We start from the raw sequence: 12,248 nt of genomic DNA, 5'->3' as shown, positions 1-12,248 counted from the left end.
CCTCGGCAACATTCCTGTTCTCTCCTGGAGCTGCATGTTTCTGAATGATGCACCTTGCTTTAGTTCCTGCTGAAGATCCCAGTCCCTTCAAGCTTTCCTGTTATTTTTCTGCATGTTTCAGGGGCAGTGATGCAGGTTCTATGAGCAGGTTTCTGTCACTCTGGCTCCTTTTGCTTCCCTCCCTTTCCCTCCCCTCCTCTTTCTCACCCTCTTTCTATATCCTCAGCCTGTCTCATCTTGTGGAGGGGATACTGCTAAAGGAGAGGTAACCCAGCTCCAAGCTTGTGTAGACGGTGGTTCCAGTGAGCTGCCTGTACCACCTCATTTATTTTACCCAGCAGCTTCAGGCAGGAGGTAAGACCTTAGAAATGGGAGCTCTGTCCACTCTGCTCAGAGGGGCTCGGGAGTGGAGGCCTCTTCTGATGGACCATGGGACGGAAGGAAGCAATGGAAACCACGTGGCCACTGGTCAGTGGGGCTTCCCAGAGACCCGCCATCATCACCCAGGGTCTCTACAGAAGCTCTTCCCTGAGCCCTGCGCTCCCCGGGAGTGGCTGCCTCCTGAGCCTCCCCAGACTCCCGGGTCCTCTGCCCACCCCCAACCCCCACTCCTGGCTTCCCGGCTCTGGCATTTGGGGCCACCCTTCTTGCTCTGTGTTTCTTATCTTCTGTTCATTTTGCCCACCATCTGTGTCTCTGTGTCAGTTATTGCAGGGTTGCAAAAACACGCTGTCCACATCATGCTAACACAACCTCAGCTGCAAGTCTGTGGCCAAGTTTTGGTGAAGAAACTTTGAAACTTTCCAAGACTGTCTTGTGTCTGTGTTGGAGGGGGGGGCGGGCGGGGGCAGGGTGTTCTCAAAAGGTTCTGCAACCCAGGAAAAGTTATTTCAGAGTGTAGACACCCACAGCCCATCCCTGTGGGGCTTTCTGGGTGGTGCCTCCCATCTTTTTCCTCTTCACTTGTCCACATTTGGTCATGAGTCAGTCAGGGTTCTCCACAGAAATAACCCATTTCTTTAAGGAATCATCTCACACCATTACGAAAGTAAGTCCCAAAACAAACAAACGTTCTGGCAAGTCCCCAAACAAACAAACAGATCCAGTGCCAGTGCGGTAGACCAGCAGGACTCAGGGAGGAGCTGATGCTGGAGTTCAATTCTGAAGGCTGGCTGCTGGCAGAATTGCTTCCCTTTGGGGGGAAGTAAGTCTTTGTTCAGAGCTTCAACTGATTGGATGAGGCCCACCCATAACACGCAGGGTTAATAATAACCTGCTTTACCAAAGTCCACTGATTTAAATGTACGTCTCATTTCCAAACATCCTCACAGGAACACCAAGAATGACGTTTGGCCAAATATCTGGGCAGCAAGGCCCAGCCGTGTCCATACGTGAAATGAAGCAGCACAGGGAGGTTCTCAGGTTCGCTCTTCTCTGTCTTGTCTCCCCTTTTCATTACAGTGTGGGTTTCCAGCCATTAGAATCTTTGAGATGGACAGCATTTGTGTTCCCTTAGAGGTGAGGGGACACATGGGAGTGGTCCTCCGTCCCTCCTGTCCGGCCCATTTACCCATTTAAAATGAGACCTAAAGGGCTCTTTTGATTACAAACCCTGCATTTTGTCTTTGACAATTTTCAATTGAAGCAGAGCTTGCGTAGAGTGAGGAGCATAGATCCTGATTGTCCAGCTGGAACCCACATCCCTGTCAAACTATGAGATGGCCCCATCCAGCCCCAAGTGACCTTGACCCCCTCCCCTCCTCCTCTCCGACCCTCTCCTGCTCATCCCGCCTACAGAACTCTGTGGAATCTGGGTAGTGGGGTCAGGACATATCCTTAGCAGTGCATGGACCTCCAGCTTTGTATTCCAGTAGTTCTGATGAGTTCCCATAGTTTAATGCCAGTAGTTCTCAACTTACATGGTTTTTCATTGTAGTTGACCTTTAAATAACATTTACCCTTATCTTCACTGAATGTGTGCATTAGTCCCTTGGACTACAAGGAGATCAAACCAGTCAATCCTAAGGGAAATCAACCCAGAATATTCATTGGAAGCCTAACACTGGAGCTCTGATGCTTTGGCCACCTGATGCAAAGAGCCAACTCATTGGAAAAGACCTTGATGCTTGGAAAGATTGAGGGCATGAAAAGGAGGTGGCAGAGGATGAGATGGTTGGATGGCATCACAGTCTCATGGACATGAATTTGAGCAAACTCCGGGAGATAGTGAAGGACAGAGGAACCTGGAGTGCTGCAATCCGTGGGGACACACAGTTAGACATGACTGGGAAAGCAACTGAACAATAACAAGAACAACAACAGTGAACTCTGGGAGGGGGAAGGGACCACGAACTTGTCTGTGTTTGGCTCCTGACAGGTACTCCATAAAGTCTGTTTCCTCAGTGACTATGGAGCCAACACTGAGAACCGAGGAGGGCTTAGTCGTTTACTGGGCTTAGATTATGCATGTGGCCTCTGCAGCAGGGAGCTGGAGGCACCACCGGGGTGGCAAAGTGAGCCCAGGGCACACAGTTGGTGTCAAGAAGGGAAAACACAGAAACAAAACCCTCTCAGCCAGGACCTGCAAACCGTCTGTAATCTCAGTTTTAAGCAACTGCTCTCGACTTCCACCTCCTGTCTTTCTGGCTCAACCCTTTGTAGATGAATAACCTAGAATCTTGACCTGATGCTGCTAAGCCCCTTCCCACGCCCCAGATTCAGCCTGTTTTCAGGACGCCTCATGCACAGTGGGTCCTGTCTCCCCACTGGCCCTGCTTGGATGCCTCCTTCCCTTCCCCTCTGCTTGCCTTCACTCCCCACGACTGCTTCACTTGGCACCTTCTCCTCCAAAGCTCCTGTCAGCTCACCACGCCCACTCTCAGCTGCGAGACGTCATGCCAGGTTTTCAAAGAAAATCAAAGCAACCAGAAGTGAATTTCCCCAGTTGTGGCCCCCAAGTGTGTCTACGTCTGTGCCCACATGTGGCGTGTGATTCTCTCCAAGCTCCCTGCACACTTTCCTGTCTCTTCTCCCTGCCCCCAGTCCCCGGTCCCCACCACCTCCTTTTTCTTTCAGCATCTTTGGAGAGATTCTGAGTGGTTTCTGTTTGATGATGACTCATCTTTGTCCAGGTGAAATATTCCTGTGCTATTTTTTTAATTTATTGTATTTCACTGCTTGCTTTACACTGATTCTATTTTTTTTGTCTGTTTCTTTTTTAATTTGTGCCAGCTCTTAGCTGTTGCATGCAGAATCTTTAGTTGTGATACGTGAACTCTTAGTTGTGGCACGTGGGATCTAGTTCCCTGACCAGGGATCGAACCCATGCCCCAGCATTGGAAGCTCAGAGTCTTAACCACTGGACCACCAGGGCTGTCCCTGTACAATCTATTTTAAAGAGGTTTTGTAGGGGGGTAGACAGAATTGGGTTCCAGGCTACAGGGATTTCTTCCTATGATGAATGATTGTTACTATTTTCAATGGGTAACCAATGAGAATAACACAAATGGACCATTCACATTCTCATAACCAGATTCACAACTGCTGCCTCCTAAGCAGACTGCTTCCTACCAATGTGGTTCCCTTATGTGATGGTCAAGTCAGCACATCTCTTCTCCTTCCTGAAGCTGAGCTTCCTGTGTTATACAGCAGCTTCCCACTAGCTAGCTGTTTTATATATTATGGGTTTATAACAGTCGTTTACCTTCACTTCCTGAATCCAGTATAGCTACCGAGTTATTTCCAGATTACAAACTTGACAGTGTTATTTTCTCATTTAAAGTCCTTCAGTTTCTTCTCTTTGCTTACAAGACAAATTCAAATATCCAAACCTGAGTCTACATATCCTACAGTGTTTCCTTTTTCTTTAGCCAAAGGACACATGACTCCCCAAATTCACATTGAAATCTACACCTTTCTATCTTTGCCTATGATCTTCCTTTTTCCAGGACTGGCTTCACCACTGTGTGTCTGTCTTCCTCATAAATACTGACTCATCCCTTAGACCATAAATCAAAAACTGACCTCACAGCAATGTTTTCTCAACCCCTACCCCTAATCCCACCCCCACACCATAGGAGCAGGAACAGCTGTTCCTTCCTTTAAGACCCCTCCTCCTCACTGCAGTGAATAGTGATGAACTGTTACAGTGTGGATCTGTTTGATCCAGCTGAAAGACCCTGCATTCTGGGAGCACATTTTGTTCATTTTGTACCCGATTCTGCCTAGGAACTGGAAATCGTGGGAGCAGAGGAAATGGGTCTCAGGAAGAATGGTGCTGAGCCAAGCTGCCCTGTGCCTGGAAAGGGGGCCAGGAGAGTGCTAGAAACTGAGAACCAGGTGATGCCCAAAGGGACCCATCTGACTGTTTCCTATCTTGGTGTAATTTCTCTCACTTGGGTGCTTTGCCCAGAAACTTCAAGGATGTTAGATTACTATACTCGTGTAACATGAAGCAGGAAGATAAGCCTACATTCTGAGTAACTGACTTCCTTTTATTAAGCACGAGGGACAAACATATTTTCTCCAGAGGCAGATGATTTGGCTTTTACTTAGTGCAGGAAGTATCTTTTTGCTAAGAAACCATTCATCGGAGCCTAGTGTCAGCAGGTGCGAGCCATGGGATCCGATACTGTAGCATCTCAGAGTTGGAGGGACCTAAGTGATCATTGCATTTTCCAGATGAGAAAACTAAGGTCCAGAAAAGAGAGGCTACTTATTTCCCAGGGTCCAGAGGCCAGGGGCATCTCTGGAGCCACAGCCCTGGTTTCCTGACTCTAAAATTGGTGTTTTCTCAGTTAATCCTAAGACTCAGTAATGACACTCTTTCATGGAGGAAATGTCTAGAGTTCTGAATAATAATCAGAAGAGAAATCAGAAAATAAAAGAAGATTAAAAAGGTGAAATTAAGCAATGTTGTGCTATTTCCTTTTATGGGCACTTTTTATTGCCAAAGTATTTTTGTCATTTTCAACCTAAACCATTTTTTTGTCTCCCTATTTCAAATGCACCTGATGAAGCACCCTCCACAGACCAAGGTACTGAAAACCCCAAGACTCTTCACTTCTTCTCAGCTCAGTCCTTGCTTCCCTGCCCCTGCCCACTACTTCCCCGCTGATGTGATGGTTCAAGCGCACGTCTAGGTATGATTTACTGCGTTGTCTCCTCAGACCTGTTTTCTCTCTTTTTCTTGCTGGCATGCTGCCCTATTTCCTCTTGATTTCCTCCCTTCTGCAGGGGGATCTGACCATCTTAGCCCTAAGGCCGTGCCACCGTGTCACAGAGAACTGTTCTCCACCTTCTATCTCCTCGTGTCCTCAGTGTTCCTGGCACTGCAGCAGTGCTCAGACCCTCCTACACCCTCCACTGGTCCAGCAGCTCAGCTCTCGGGTGTCCGGGTGACTGGCTCCCTGAGCTTGCTGAGAGGGATGGGCGGTGACGAGCCCCCTACATTTTGCAGCCTCGCGTCCCCTGCAGTCTCTGCCGATGAGCCAGGCCCAGGCACAGAGGCCCCGGACGCCAGGCGCTTGCCCTTGGGTCCCTGCCAGGAGGCGCCGCGCGTCCTCAGGTGCCCACTCAGTGATTTCTCTGGTTCACTAGCACCCAGTGATGGGAACACGGCGGGCCGTCAGGGTGCCTCCAGGATCAGGCCCTGGAGGACGAAGGAGAGGTTCCTCAGGCCCCGCTGCCCACAGGAGGTAGAGGAGGTGAGGGAGCGAAGCCGAGGACCCAGGTGGACAGTGTCTCGGCTCGGGGGACCCCAGGCGGGAGCCCAAAAACTAGGCCAGCGGCCATCCTCCCCCGGTTCCCCGCTCTGCGTCGGGCACGCGTGCCTCTCGGAAGCGCCTGGAGCCACGCGCCTCAGAACCGGGGGGCCCTGCGGGTCAGCTCACCCAGCTCTGGCATCTCCCTGATGAGGGCCTGGAGGCGCCGCGAAGGGCCGTGACCTGTATTCTGAGGCAGAGCCGGACTGGAGCGCGGGTCCGAAGCCTAAGTCCAGCGTCATCTTTCCACATGACATCCCAGAGGTGTCTGAGGCTGCTTCTGAGGGAGCGAGGGGGCTGCAGGACAGGACACGTGCGCTGGCGGGGCCGGCTGTGCGTCCACCCGGGGCTCAGTCCTCCTGACCTCCATGTGGTCCTGCTCCCTGCGGAGGGAACTGCCGCTCGAGGTCGCCCTCCGGTGGCTGCAGGGAGGGTCCCGGGGAGGGTCACAGAGCGCTCCGCGCGGAGAGGGTCCGGGGCGCTCTGCCGGAATCCTGCACGGTGCGGCCCACACCCAATACACTTCCGGGCGCAACCGAGGCTCTTGGCTGCTGACCTCGGCCCAAGACCCAAAGCCACCCGTGCGCACGTAGGATGGTGCCTCCCCCAGACCAACCGGAGGCAGAGCGTCAGGGGCTTGAAGGGCCCCTTCTTGTTCTCACTGGAAGCACGACCCTGAGACTGGAGTGTGTGTAGAGGCGTGCAGGCCGGGGTCGGGGGTCCTGAGCCCCTGAGACAGGAGCGATGAGTGAGCCCCCTCGGGGTCCAGCGTGGAAGGCGTGGGACCCTGGGCTCAGATGGGAGAAGTCTGGGCACAGACGAAGAAGGAGAAGAATCCCATGTTCCTATGGTTCTGTCAAAGGTGCTTCCTGTTTTCAGGCTCGAGTTACTCTCCGTCTGGTTCACACCTAAGGGCTCAATGCTGAGGAGACTCAGTCTTGGGTTTTCAAGACCTCGGAGTCTTGTAGGTGAAACAAGGTCGACAAGTAACAGGACTCCCAACTCGTTCATGACTCAAGGTCATCATTCTGTTTCTCGAGTGAGAGAACGTGGGCTCAGAGTGAGGCCTGTCCTGTCAGAGTGGAGTCAGTAAGCTCCTCAGAGCAGAGCCGGGTGGGAACAGAGCTGCCAGGACCCGACAGAGAAAAGACGTGCTTACCCAGGGCCACATGCTCCCTGGCCTGCTCTGCTGGAGGAGCACGTGGGGAGCAGACTGGGGCCTTTTATGGCCCCAAAACTGAAGAAGAACTTTATGATATTCTGTGACTGCTCTGTCTCCCTCCCTTCTTCCCTCCATTTCTATTTTCTTTCCTTTGAAGTAGCAACCATCCTTGCTTTGGACAATTTTCTCACAGCCCATACATCCTCCAGAGATTTCACTCAGGGTCCATAATCAGAATTAGCCCACATTACTAGACCCAAGGTGAATTTTTATCTCGCTCTAACTTTTCAAACAGAAATCTTGACATGAACTCAGTCATCTCCATTTTGACCCTGCAAGAGTGGTAGACTTAATCCCAGGGTCGCAGAAGCACTGGGTGTTGGTGTTGTCATTAAGATTCCCTCCATTTCTTCACTGGACACAGTCATTTCTGACCACCCAAGGACATCTTGGCTGAAACTACAACTTGTGCTTCATGCATGAGTTGAAATTCTTCATCAAGCCCTGGAAGAAAAATCAAAGGTTTTTACAGAAGAAATTACACATAAAGAAAAAAAGGTGGAAGCATCTATTTAAAACACAGCAACTGTCTTTAAAAACTGTTTTTGAAAAACCTTGTTTCATTTTTGGAGATTGAGGAAGTTGATCTTTGACAGGAGAAAGAAGGGATAAAGAAACAGGTAAACAGGGGAAATGGATAGAAACAAGTTAATGTTTGCATTGTCATAACTGAGAAGAGTTTGCAGCATAAAAGACATTTACCAGAGGATAACCCCTAGACATGATTTGGACCTTGTTTGGCCACAATTTCTTCTTCTGTGAAGTAAGGACGTTGGCTTTGAGGATCTCTGACAGTTTCAGGCATTGTGAGTCAATGTCTTTCATTGAGAGCAGAAAGGAAGAATCCTACACTTCAGAACCCAGGAGGTTAATGATAATTCTTACAGACCTATAATGTTAGAACTGCAAAACCACTGAGAAGTAACCACAGAAAATCAAAATCAATAAGAGTTCAACTTGTGGGCTAGTAATGCATTATTATCCCAGATCTACAGCTTTTTTAAATGCAGACAGTAGCAGTTATAAAATGTAATGAAAGAAGAATGTGGCTCAGAAAGAAAAACCATGAAATATCTAGGAGTCAATTTACAAAAACACTCTGAAGGACCCAGAAAGAAACTTACTGAAGGTAAGTTTCTTAGTACAAAATGTTGTACTAAGAGGAGGCAAAAACATCTAAAGGGAAATCTAGTTCTTAGACTCAATCACCCACATATCATTTTTTTTTCTTTAGTAAAACCTGTAATTTCAATGAAGCAATCACATTGTGTTTAACTTGATGGAATAATTTAAATGTTATTTGGTAATGGAGAACCAGTGAGTGTAGCCATGCCCTCTGAAAGAGACTAAAGAGGGAGATTTGATTATCTTGAACTTGAGGAGCTGTGTTATTAATAGCTCAGATCACTTAGTGCTGCCTCCAGCAGAGACAAACAGAAGAGCAGAAGGAAGAGAACTGTCTCTGACCAGAACTAGGTAGGTGCCAAGCAGGCTGTGTGGTTTAGGTGCTCTGATGGGTGTACAAAATGTGTCCCCCCATCCTCCCCTGGATGGCCTGCTGTACTTGGATCACCCGGGAGGCCCTGATCATTTTCAATTCTTCCAATCATGTATGAGCTTGTTTCTCTTCCATGCAAGACTAGGTTTCCTAAGAGGACAGAGATGGGAACTCAGACATCAGCCTTCCATATGAGACATGTGGGAGTGAGGGCATGTCTGTGGGCTCAGGAAATTCATAGTGCTGGATGGTGCAAGCAACAGTTCTCAGGTCACTGCTGGGAACTTGTCTGTCATAGGTTTTCAGAAGAGCCTCCATTCCAGGGCTGAAAGAATTAAGGATGAAACTAACCAGGAATACAGACCGAAGTAGATAAACATACTAATAAATATCTTTGAAGAAAACCAAATGTAATCTCTAAGGGTAGGTATAAATTTCATCTATTAGATGAGCAAGCACACAGCTAAAAGCAAGCCAGAAACAATTTTTGCAATACATATAATATAGGATTAGTGACCTTAAATATACATGGGATTCTGAGAAGTCAGTAAGGAAAGATGAATAGAAAAATGGGTAAAGTGTAGGAGATAAAAATAACCAAAAACATTTTCAAAATGTTCAACCTCAGAAACAATTTTTTAAAATATATTAAAACAAAAAAGAAAATATTATTCCCTCATTCAATTTGGAAAAATTGAAAAAATTCTTAAAACCACTATTAATGAGAATATTGGCTGTCAAATATACTTTTTAACATTGTCAGTAAAAGGATAAAGTGGTACAACAGTTTCTAGCATAGGCAATTGGGAAAAACCCATTAAAACTTGAAAAATGCATATATATATATATATATATATATATATAGAGAGAGATTCCACTTGTAGGAATTTATACAAAAGTAAGTGTTAAATAAATTTCTCAAGATATATATATATAGTCATAGATTTATGAGGCAAATTCATTTGAACAGATGTAAAATTTTTACAAGATAATATTTAAGTGGTAAAAACACATTGGCATTGAGTGTGAAGTAAGATTCTATGTTTTAAATTAAAAATAAATATTTACACAATTTCATTTGCAAAGGAAAAGAGCTGAAATATTCTGAATTGTAGGTAGTAGTTATAACTGCAGAGTGGGCCTATGGGTTTTTAAAAAATCTTTCATTTTTGCATTTACTTATGACCTGAAATTTTGGGTGTTTTTAGTTGAAACTTCCTGATGTGTATTATTTTTTATACTCAGAAAAACTGTGATAGATTTAAATGAAAGGAAACATTAAAATTAAAATCCTAGAAATAATTTGGTATATTTCTCTACTAATTTTTAACCAGTACAAACTCTTTCTTCCTTTATGTGGATTCTCTAGGAAGATTATAACCCACCACGATTCTGCATCTTCCTTTCAAGTAGCCCTGAAGATCCAATCAACTGGGCCCTAAATCTTTTCTAATGAACCTCCTCACCCACAAGGGGCTGGCTTTACCCTCCTTTTGTAACAGCCAGACTCCCGCCCTACCCCTGGCTTTGGATGCTCCAGCCTCTGCCTCACGGGGACGCCACCTCCATAGATGTGGGCACAGGAGGGCCTCAACCCCAGATCTGAAACCCCAGGTCTAAGCAAACCCAAGGCGAGTGACAGCTGGGGCTCAGAGAGCAAGAAAGGACGGAGCAATCACACTCCTCCTGCTGATGCAGGCGCAGGGCCCTGGGGTAGGAGGTCGTGTCTGCTCTGGTCCTGGAGGCCCTGAGCTCCTCGGACTTCTGACTGTGTCCTTGATCCTTCCCACCAGGCCTTCTGGGACCTCGATTCCAGGACAATGAGGCTCCTCCATGTCTTCCTCACCGCTCTCTTGATCCTCTTCCAGGTACTGCCTGGTAAATACCAGCCATGATGCCCTTTCTTATCATTACTTGGTTTTTCCTTCCCTAAGTTAACCATCATCAGAAAGTAAAGCATGACAGAGCTACCAGTAGGTCACTTCCACACCCAAATTAGGCATTGAGTGATTAGAGAATTCTTTCCAAAGCATGTTATTGGTCCAAAGACACCCTAAATGTCTTATTGGTGGTAACTTTCACCCTCCTCTCCTTTCCCTGGAATGAGCTGGATGATTTGTGAACTAAATCAGTTGAATCACTTGGCTAGTATAACCCAGTATGAGACAAACTTCCTTTATTCAGGCCTGGACCGGAGACCTCTTGCCACATGTCACGGTGTGACCTTGAGTTCTGCAGGACAAGGCTTCCATCTGACAAGCCTGTGAGAGCTGGGTGGGTTTTGCATGATGAGGAGGTGGGGTGACTGGTGAGGCACACAGGGCAGTGGTTACAGACCCTGCGGTTAACACCCAGGTGTTCCTGTGGCACGAAGGGTGTATATATATATATATTTTTTTTTTTCTTTCTTTCTTTCTTTCTTTTGGCTGTGCTGGGTCTTCATTGCTGTGTGGGCTTTTCTCTAGTTTTGCAGACCTAGGCTACTCTCCAGTTGCAGGCACATGTTTCTCATTGCAGGGGCTTCTCACTGTGGAGCCCAGGCTCCGGGGCACAGGCTCATGGTGGTGTCTCAGGGGCGTAGTTGCTCCCACATGTGGGATCTTCTTGAACCAGGTTCATCAGCAACACTGACATCTTACATCAGAACAGAGAGTGAGGGATACGAGGGGGACATTTTTTATTGGAGTTTAGCTGGGAAAGAAGGGGATCCCAGTCAGATGGTGAGACCCCCCAGATTTCCATATGGGACTTCCACGAGGCTTCATATAAATGTCTTTTCCATTCCCAGACAGCACTAGGGCGCTCAATTTTGAAAGACCCTGCCGTCTTCGGGGTGGAATCTGCCTGAAGCAAGGGACGCCGAGCTGTGAGCCCTTCAGAGGACCCTGCCGGGCATTCACCGTTTGCTGCAAAATAAAGCCGAGCTGATGGAGGCAGCCCAGTTGAGGAACCCGGCGAGAGACACTGAGCAAATCTCCTCTTGGGCAAATAAAAGCATACACTTCTCAAATCTACACAATCGAATGTTTTATCATTAGGACTGATGTTGTTTTCCATGGCAGGGTAGGTAGTGGGAGGGAGACAGTTATTATGCTTTAAATTCTTGCCTGGAGGTCTGAGGCTGGGGTCCCGGAGGTCCCGGCGTGCGCGGCTGTGCCTTCCCGCGGAGCCTGGTGTGAGCAGTGCAGCAGCAGCGGCGGAAGCAGTGGCCAAAAAAAAAAAAAAAAAAAAAATTCTTGCCTGAAAATTCCATGGACAGAGGAACCTGACAGGCTACAGTCCATGGGGTTGCAAAGAGTTCGGCAGGACTGAGCAACTGAACACAAATGTTGCAACAGTGTTTTCATTCACAGAGCAAATGTGACCCTTAAGCCACTTTGGCCTGAGGCTGGAGTCCTGAGAGAGGTGCGATCATGCGGTGTCTTCCTTGTTCACTTGTCTTGTTCAAGGCGTGGCCCCGTCTGTAGCTTACTGAGTAGGCCGCCTCTCCATACAGGTGTCACTCTCCTCTCTCTGGGGAGGGAGCAGGCCTTGACAGGATCACAGCTCTCTGCAGTTTACAGAGCAGGTTTAGAGTAGGAGGACGGAGACAGGATGCAAGGTGCCCAGGAAGCGGGGGACAAAGAGGAAGGAGAAGAGACATGAACATTCTTCCAAAACCTGAACAATCTCATGGGAAAGAAAGAGTGTAACTGGCATTGCGGAGATGTGACAAGGACCAGTTCTATAGCTGGGTCCCAATCAGTGATGAGTGGGCTTCCCTGGT

General features: G+C 47.8%; 1 long non-coding RNA gene across 2 annotated transcripts; it reads left to right on the top strand.

The window, feature by feature from the left end:
* The first annotated feature begins 6,173 nt into the window (after positions 1-6,173).
* LOC139180177 (uncharacterized) lies at positions 6,174-11,509 on the top strand. 2 transcript variants are annotated; one of them, XR_011564480.1, is made up of 3 exons: positions 6,174-7,604; positions 10,276-10,350; positions 11,271-11,509. It is a non-coding gene; the product is annotated as an uncharacterized lncRNA (long non-coding RNA). The 2 variants fall into 2 exon arrangements; XR_011564481.1 differs by lacking the exon at positions 6,174-7,604 and adding an exon at positions 7,613-8,460.
* The last annotated feature ends 739 nt before the right edge of the window (positions 11,510-12,248 follow it).

Source organism: Bos indicus, chromosome 27 (genome assembly GCF_029378745.1).
Source record: "Bos indicus isolate NIAB-ARS_2022 breed Sahiwal x Tharparkar chromosome 27, NIAB-ARS_B.indTharparkar_mat_pri_1.0, whole genome shotgun sequence".
NCBI lineage: Eukaryota > Metazoa > Chordata > Mammalia > Artiodactyla > Bovidae > Bos > Bos indicus.
Note: the sequence above shows the minus strand (reverse complement) of the source record. Positions and strands in the feature narration are given on the sequence as shown.